Raw genomic sequence first — 9093 nt, 5'->3', positions numbered from 1 at the left:
CCCCTCTTCTTTCCTTTGCTGGTTGAGCTCAGATCATCCAGTCATCCGGTCCAGGTGGCTATCATTTGCAAGTTCCACATCCTCTTTCAAGAGTCTCCCCCAATAATTTGTTGAGGCTGGTCCTCGGCCAAAAAGCACACAAAAAAGACTCAGCACAGGAAAACATGTAGCCCAAGGAAACCAGCAGCACCACATACAACAAAATGACAGCAATCTCTTCATACTTATTAATAATTATGCTGAGCATCAAATGGATTAAATGCAGCAGTCAAGAGACAGAGAGTAACAGAATGGATATGAAAACAGGATCCTTCAATACCCTGTCATCAAGAGACACATCTTACCCACAAAGACAAACATAGATTAAAAATTAAAGAATGCAAAAATATATCAAGCTAATGGCAATAAAAAATGAGCAGAAGTAGTATTATTAATCTCTGATAAAATAGACTTTAGGGCAAAAACCAGCATAAGAGACAAGGAAGGATATTATCTCATGTCAGTTGAACAAGAGGACATAAGTACTAAATATCTATGCTCCCAATGAAAGAGACTCAAAATACACAAATCTAATTCTAATAAAATGGAAGAAAGAAATATATAACTCTACAATAATAGTGGAGATTTTAATACACCTCTGTCCAAAAAGAACAGAATAACCAGAAAGAAAATCAACAAAGACACAGAGGAACGAAATAACACAATCAATGAACATAACATCATAGATTTGTGCACAGCACTCAATCCAACAAAAGCACAATACACATTATTTTCTAGTGCACATGGAATATTCTCCAGAATAGACCATGTATTAAGCCACAGAGCAAAACTCAATAAATTTTAAAATATCAAAATATTATAGACCATCTTTTCAGATCACAATGCTATAAAATTAGAAATCAACACTAAGAAGATCATGGAAACAAAATCAAATACATGAAAACTGAATAATACCATGTTTGAAAGTTACTAGGTAATAGATAAAAAAAAAAAAAAATCCTTGAATCAAATGAGAATGAAAACATACCAAAACCTTAGAGACACAGAAAAAGCAGTGCTAAGAGGGCAATTTATAGCAATAAATATACACATCCCAAAAAAGAAAGAACCAAGATCAGCACTTTAACAAAACACCTCTGGCAATTAGAAATAGATCAGCAAAGTAAGCGTACAGTCACCAAAAGAAAAGAAATAGTAAAGATTAGAGCAGAAATAAATGAATTAAAAACCAGAAAAATAATAGAAAGAATTAAGACAATAAGTTAATTTGAAAGGACTAATAAGATGGACAAACCATAGGAAAATCTAAAAAGGAAAAGAGGGAGAAGATGCAAATAACACACACAAATAATATGGGTAATGTCACAATAGGAATAATGAAAATAAAAGGGATGATAACAGAATACTATGAAGAACTATACTATAATAAACCTGAAAATTTAGAAGAAATGGATAAATTTTTAGAAACACACGACCTACCTAAACTACCACAGAGTGAAGTAGAAAACTTAAACATACCTATAACAAAAGAAAAAAAAATTAGTTAAAATGCTATCAACAAAAAAAGTTCAGGGCAAGATGGCTTTGCTAGTGAATTTTACCAAACATTCAGAAAGGAGCTAACACCAATTTTACTCAAATTACTCCAGAACATAGAAAAGGATGGAAAACTCCTGAATACATTTTTTGAAGTGAGCATAGCCCTCATACTAAAACCAGACAAGGACATTACTAAAAAAGAAAATTATAGACAAATCTTCCTCATGAACATAGATGACAAAATTCTCAACAAAATACTAGCCAATAGAATTCAACAACATATCAAAAATAATACATCATGAACAAGTATTCACACCAGGGATACAAGAATGGGTCAATATTAGAAAAAAAGACCAGAACTATATGGTGCCTGGTTACCACTATCAACCACCCTGAAAGGCATCACATTAGAGGGTCCTGGATAAAGTGGTAGAAAATGTGGAACTAAACTTAAAATTATTTAATAAAAATAAAATAAAAGACTATATGTATTGGTCAGAAAGAGACCGGAGGAACCTGAGACTATGGACTCATCCACCCGTCAAGGCTGAGAAGGAACTCACCATCATGGGCCAATTTTCACCTAAGCAGTAGATAGGTTTATGGAGGGGAGGAGGGCAACAGCACTAACAAAGTATTCTCACCGTTGTATGGTCAGGTATTGAAAATCAAAAGAGTAACATTTTCCTGAGGACAAAATTGAGACGAATAGGGTAGCATGCAAATAGGGTGTAGGATAACTGTTGTTGCATGGAAGGGATTGTAATCATTGAACAAAATGTATGGTTTGTTGAATTAGAAAGATGATGATCTTGTCTGTAACGTTCACTCAATTCATAAGAATAAAAAAATATATATAATATTATGCTAGGAAACAATTAGAAAAAAGAAACAAACAAAATCCAAAAAAAGCCTAAGAGTTATATGTGACACTATGAAGAGGAACAACTTATGTACGATCAGAATTCCAGAACTGGAAGAAACAAAAAAAGCATAGAGAAAATTGCCAAAGAGTTGTTGGAAGAAAATTTCCTTTACATAAGGAAAGATAGCCATTCAAGAAGCTGAACGAACTCCAAACAGGATAGATTCCAAAGCAAAGTCTCCAAGGCATATCATAATCAAACTTTCCAAAACCAAAGACAATGAAAAAATCCTTAGAGGAGTTTGGGAAAAATAAAAAGTTACCTACAAAGGAGAATCAGTAAGTTTAAACCCCTGTTTCTTAGCAGAAATCATGCAGGCAAGAAGCAATGGGATGACATACACAAAACTCTGAAAGGAAAAAAAAATTGCCAAAGAAATCATATACCCAGCAAAGCTATCCCCATCTAAGATAGCAATAATAGTACATTTCTTGGTAAACATAAATTAAAGAAATTTGTAATGACCAGTCCAACTTTACAAAAACTGATAGAGGGTGTTTTTTGGAATGAGAACCAACAACAGCAGATAATAACCTGAGATTAGTGAGCATGGCAACACCACCCAGGACTCAATCCACATATGTTGTTGTTAGGTACCATCAAGTCATTTTCCATGTCATGGCAACTATGAACAACAGAACGAAACCCTGTCTAGTTCTGTGCCATCCTCACAATCGTTGCTATGCTTGAGTCCATTGCTGCTGCCACTGTGCCAATCCACCTCATTGGGACTTTTCCTCTTTTTCATGGATGCTCCACTTTACCATGCATGACGTCCTTCTCCAGGGACTGACTGTTCCCTACTAATAATATGCCCTATGTATGATAGATGAAGTCTTGCCATCTTGGCTTCTAAGGAGCATTCGGGCTGTACTTCTTCCAACACAGATTTTTTTGTTCTTCTGAGAGTTCATAGCACTTTAATATTCTTCTCACATGAATCAATTCTTAAATGGTCTTCCTTATTTATTATCCAACTTTCACATGCATATGAGGCTATTGAAAATACCATGGCTTGGGTCAGGAGCGCCTTAGTCCTCAAACTGACATCCTTGCTCTTCAACACTTTAAAGAGGTCTTGTATAGCAGATTTGACTAATGTAATACGTCGTTTGATTTATTGACTGGTGTTTTCATGACTGCTGATAGTGGATTCAAGAAAAATGAAGTATTTTACAACTTCAGTCTTTTCTACATTTATCATGATGTTATTTTTTGGTCCAGTGGTGAGGATGTTTGTTTTTTTTACATTGAGGTACAACCCATACTTAAGGCTGTGGTCTTGATCTTCATCAGTAAGTATTTTAAGACCTCTTTGTTTTCAGCAGGCAAGGTTGTATTATCTGCATATCACAGGCTGCTAATGAGTCTTCCTTCAATCCTGATGTCACTTTCTTCTTCAGATAATCCAGTTTCTTGGATTATTTGTTCAGAGTGAATACATATAGTGAAAGAATACAAGCTTGCTGTACACCTTTCCTGGTTTTAAACCATTCAGTGCCACATTATTCTGTTCAAACTACCGCCTCTTGGTTTATGTACATGTTCCTTATGAGCACAATTAAGTCTTCCAGAATATCCTTTCTCGGCAATATTGTCCATAGCTTGTCATGATCCACACAGTTGGAGGCATTTGCATGGTCCATAAAGCACAGTACACCTTTTTCTGGTATGCTCTGCTTTCATCCAAGATCCATCTGACATTAGTAGTGACATGCCTCATTTCACTTTCTCATGTGAATCCAACCTGAACCTCTGGAAGTTCCTTGCCAATGTACTGTTGCAGCCATTTTTGAATTATCTTTAGCAAAATTTTACTTGCATGTGATATTAATTATATTGTTCAATGATTTCCACATTCCAGTGAGTCACCTGTCTTTGGAATAGGCCTAGATGTAGATCTCTTTTAATCCGTTAGCAAAGTATCTGTCTTCTACATTCCTTGGCCTGTGTAAGTGGGTGCCTCCAATACTGCATCAGTTTGTTGAAAGATTTCAATTTGTATTCCATCAATTCCCAGTGTCTTGCTCTTTGCCAATGCCTTCAGTGCATGTTGGACTTCTTCCTTCAATATCATTGCCTCTGGATCATATGCTATCTCCTGAAATGGCTTAATATCATCAATTTCTTTTTGGTATAGTGACTCTGCATATTCCTCCCATCTTCTTTTGATATTTTTTGCATTTTTCAATAAATAGTCTGCTGATAGAATCCTTCAGTATTACAAGTCAAGGATTAAACTTTTCTTCAGTCCTTTCAGCCTGAGAAATGCTGAGCATATTCTACCATTTGGTTTTCTAACTCCAGGTCTTTGCGCATGTTATTATAATAGTTGATTTTGTCGTCTCGGACTGCCCTTTGAAATTTTTTATTCAGCTCTTCAACTTCATCATTTCTTCCATTTGCTTTAGTGTCTCTATGCTGGAGAGCAAGTTTCAGTGTCTCATCTGACATTTAGATATGCTGTTGTTGTTTTCCTGTTGAGTTGGTCCCTGAGGTGTTTATAGGGTTTCCAAGGAGTGGCTGGTGAGTTTGAACTACCAACTTTGGAGTTCAAACTGACTGTGATCAAGTGTTTATCCTAAAGTGCCATACCAGGACATCAGATATAGAAGTATTTAAAGTAAAGCCAAACTACAAGAATGAAGCCCATTAAAAATTTTTAAATAAAGAAATCAAAAAGATTTAGTAAACATTAACATAACTGAACTCCTGATGTGGTGGTGTAGGATCAGCACTGGACTACAAACCGCAAGGTCAGCAGTTCAAACCTACCACCTGCTCCTCAGAAACTCTATACAGGGTCACTATGAGTTGAAACCGACTCAACAGCACTTAACAAAAACAAACAACAACAACACAACAGAAATGAAAAGGAAAAGAAAACCCACAAACAAAACTAAGCCCACACAGAAAATTATATTGAGCAAAGAAACCAGCAGCACCACACACAAAAGCACACAGCAAAATGACAACAATCAATTTATACCTGTTGATAATTACATTGAATGCAAAAGAATTAAATGCACCAGTCAAGGGACTTAGCAGAATGGCTAAGAAAACAGGATCGTCAATATGCGGTCGACAAAAGACACGTCAAAAAAGATGGTGACATCCCTACCCAGAGAAGCAATGATGCCTGAGATAGAGGCAGAGACGATGACGTGGAGAGATGGAGCTGTTGGGGACTTTAGGCACAAAGAGGGAGAGGGGCTGTGTGCTGATGACCAGGGAACAGGCTTGTAGTGTATACCCTTTCGTTGGTTGATGATGCATGGAGGGGATTGTAACCATAGCAGTGAAATGATATACGATAGGATGAATGTAAAACTAATGTTCTCCCATGTAAATATCACGTAATTCACAATAAAACATTAAAAAAAAAAGATGGTGATAGTCTAAATACTCATCAACAGAAGAATGGTTAAACAAGCTTTGGTACATGCACACAATGGAATATTACACAACGTTGAAAAAATCTATGAATCTGCAAAACACCTTACAACTCGGATGAACCTGGAGAACATTATGCTGAGTGAAATTAGTCAATTACAAAAGAAAAAATATTATATGAGACCACTGTTGTAAAAATTTAAGAAAAATTTTTCTTGATAAAAGAAATCTTTTTATGATAGTTAATGGGGAGGGGAGGAAAATTATTCATGAGTTAGGATAGACACATTTTACCTGGGTGACAGGGCAAAGAATATACAACAAGAAGGAAGATGTAGGTAGCAGGAGACACAGGGAGGAATGCAATATGTAAAGAGTGTAGAGATGAATACTGTTAACTATTGGTACATGGAGGGGATTGCAAACATTAAAATGAAGTAAAATATATGAATTGTCAAATATAAAACTGATGATCTGCTCTGTAAACCTTCACTCGATTCACAATAAAAAGTTAATAAAAACAAACTAAATGATAAAACTTGCTAATATTGTACTTCCTCATAAAAATTATTTTCACAGATACTTTTCATTAAATAAACAAACAGTTTGGTTCTGTTACTTAAAGAAAACAGGGCTAAGCTGTTTTTCATTGTGTTGTCTGCTCTTGCTATGTGTTATTGAGTTGGTTTGACTCATAGCAACCATGGATACGGTTTCCGAGGAGTGGTTGGTGGGTTTGAACTGCCGACCTTGTTGTTAGCACTCCAGTGCTTATCCTACTGCACCACATCAGGACTCCAAAAGTACAAATTTTGCTGGCACAAATGCCTATTCTTATCCTCTGTTCTTGTCAAGTGCCACGGAGTCAGTTCTGAGTCAAACCCTGTAGAGAGTTTCCAAGTAGCAGGTGGTGGATTTAAACCACTGACCTTGTGGATAGCAGTCCAGTGCTTATTCTACAGTACCACACCAATATATTATGATAAATTCAGTGTTGAAAGTAAAATATTTTACCTATTGCAAATGATGTTAATATGGGACATAGTAATTTTTTTCCCTCTTTTTTACATTGTTTTTAAAATGTTGGTTTTACAACAGTTATTCTTTCAATAATTATATCAGTCTAGGACACTGGAAAGGACATTTTGTGCAGTTTATTTCATTTCGACTGTTATTAATCATTTTTGAGCACATTACTCAGTTAACATAATTTGATGAGAGATATGAAATGAGGAAACTCCTGGCAACCTCTACTGTCCTTTCCCCGCCCCAACACACCACGACTCCCAGTTGAAGCAGTCAGTGAGATTTCCATTGGGAAACTCCTTAGTCTGTTGAAGTTCTAATATGTTCAGTGTCAGTTATCAATCATGGTAAACCATAGCAAATGAGGTGCATACAACAGTATTATCAGAAAAACATCAAAACTTCCTCTGGATCACAGTTGTTGTTGTTAAGTGCCGTCAAGTCAGTTCCGACCCATAGAGACCCTGCATAGGGTTTCCAAGGAGCAACTAGTGAGCTTGAACCACCAAGCTTGTAGTTCAAGCAGATTTGCAGTCTGGTGCATTAACCCACAGTGCCACACCAGGACTCCATCACAGTATAATACCATAATTCATCTGAACCAGGTACTAAGTTGGCAACCTCTTCTCTGGTTGGTTCAAGAAGACCCTGGTGTGACAGAAAGAAGGTCAGGTGACTATGACAGAGATTTAAGATTGTTACATTCAAATAGATTCTGACATTTCAGATACAATTGTATACCAATACAATAGTCTTGTAAGCCAGCTGTCATCAAGCCAACAACCCCCCATGTTTCAGAGTAGAACTGAATTCTGTGATCTTTTTGGAAGTAGAATACCAAATCTTTCTTCCAAGGGTCTGTGGGTGGCTTCACATGCCAACTTTTCAGTTAGCTAAATTCTTAACAGTTTGTGCCACACAGGGACTCCTAAAACAGACTTATAATGGCTTATAAAATTGTCTAACACTGAGAGAAGAATGTTTAAATGATTCTGTCTTCTCCCTTATTATTTTAGGAGTGAAACCTAGAGAGCCACAAGGAGTTCTCCCATAGTTTACAGAGGATATTCCTTTTGTCTGTTAGACTTACTAGTAGAAGAAAAATTGTTGTTGTTAAGCGCCATCTAGTTGGTTCTAACTCATAGCCACCCTGTGTATGGTTTCTGAGGAGCGCCTGGTGAGTTTGAACAGCTGACCTTACTGTTTAAACTGACCTTGTCGTCCAGTGCAGCACCACAGCAGGACTCCAGAAGAAAGATATGACATAATAAAAGGGGACAATCTGCCATTTTCAGTCCCAGAATACTAGGGGGGTAATTAGAAAGATGGAGAGAGGAGAAGGAAAAGAAGAAACCACATTGTTTATGTCTCACTTTCCCACCCCACTCTCAATTTGAAAGGGAACACTTCAGAGAAAGGTATCTTCAGACATACAAGTATACCAATAAATTGAAGAAAAAGTCCAAAGAAGAATGGTCTTGTGCTGACATGAGATATTTAAGAGGGCAGAAGGCTTTGTTTGCATTCTTGAGCCTCCCTCAGTTCCTGTGTAGCGTGGACATAGTGGGCATTCCAAGAGTACATTCTGTAAAGGATGCTCTGACTCCATAGCAAAGGTTGACCATCTGACCAAGAGGTTGACTGCTGGAGGACACAGCAGGGCTTGAGAAGAGTCGGCAACAGCGGAGGGAATGACAGGTAGTTCAGAAAGCACCACTGGATCCTAACGGAGCACAGACACCGTAAACTATGAGTTATACTCACACTGCAGACTTTATCCACAAAACCAGCATAATGAGCAGTTGCTTTCATGGACAAGGAGCATCATGCCTAAGACCAGTAGGTCAAAGGTCCCACACAAGGTCGAGAACTTCTCTTTCTTGACACCAAGATACTCTGTTGGAGAAGAGAAGGATGGAAAGTTATAAGAGACTGAACATTTTTTTCCTAGAGATTAAGGACTCAGAGTCCTGGTGTGACACTGTGAGATGAGCATTGGATTGCTATATGCCAGTTTGGTGATTCAAACCCAACAGCCCCTCCTCAGAAATGCTTTATGAGGTAAGTTTGAGACAGAAATGACTTGAAGACACTTATTAACAATAACAAAAGACTGCCTAAAGATTCTTTAAAATTATTAGTCCAGAGTAAGAAATAAACCATAGTAGCTCTGGTAGCATAGTGGTTACAAATTGGGCTGTGAACCTTA

The sequence above is a fragment of the Chrysochloris asiatica genome, unplaced genomic scaffold (assembly GCF_000296735.1).
Source record: "Chrysochloris asiatica unplaced genomic scaffold, ChrAsi1.0 scaffold00004, whole genome shotgun sequence".
Lineage (NCBI taxonomy): Eukaryota > Metazoa > Chordata > Mammalia > Afrosoricida > Chrysochloridae > Chrysochloris > Chrysochloris asiatica.
The sequence above is the reverse complement of the archived record's forward strand: the minus strand, read 5'-3'. Positions refer to the sequence as shown.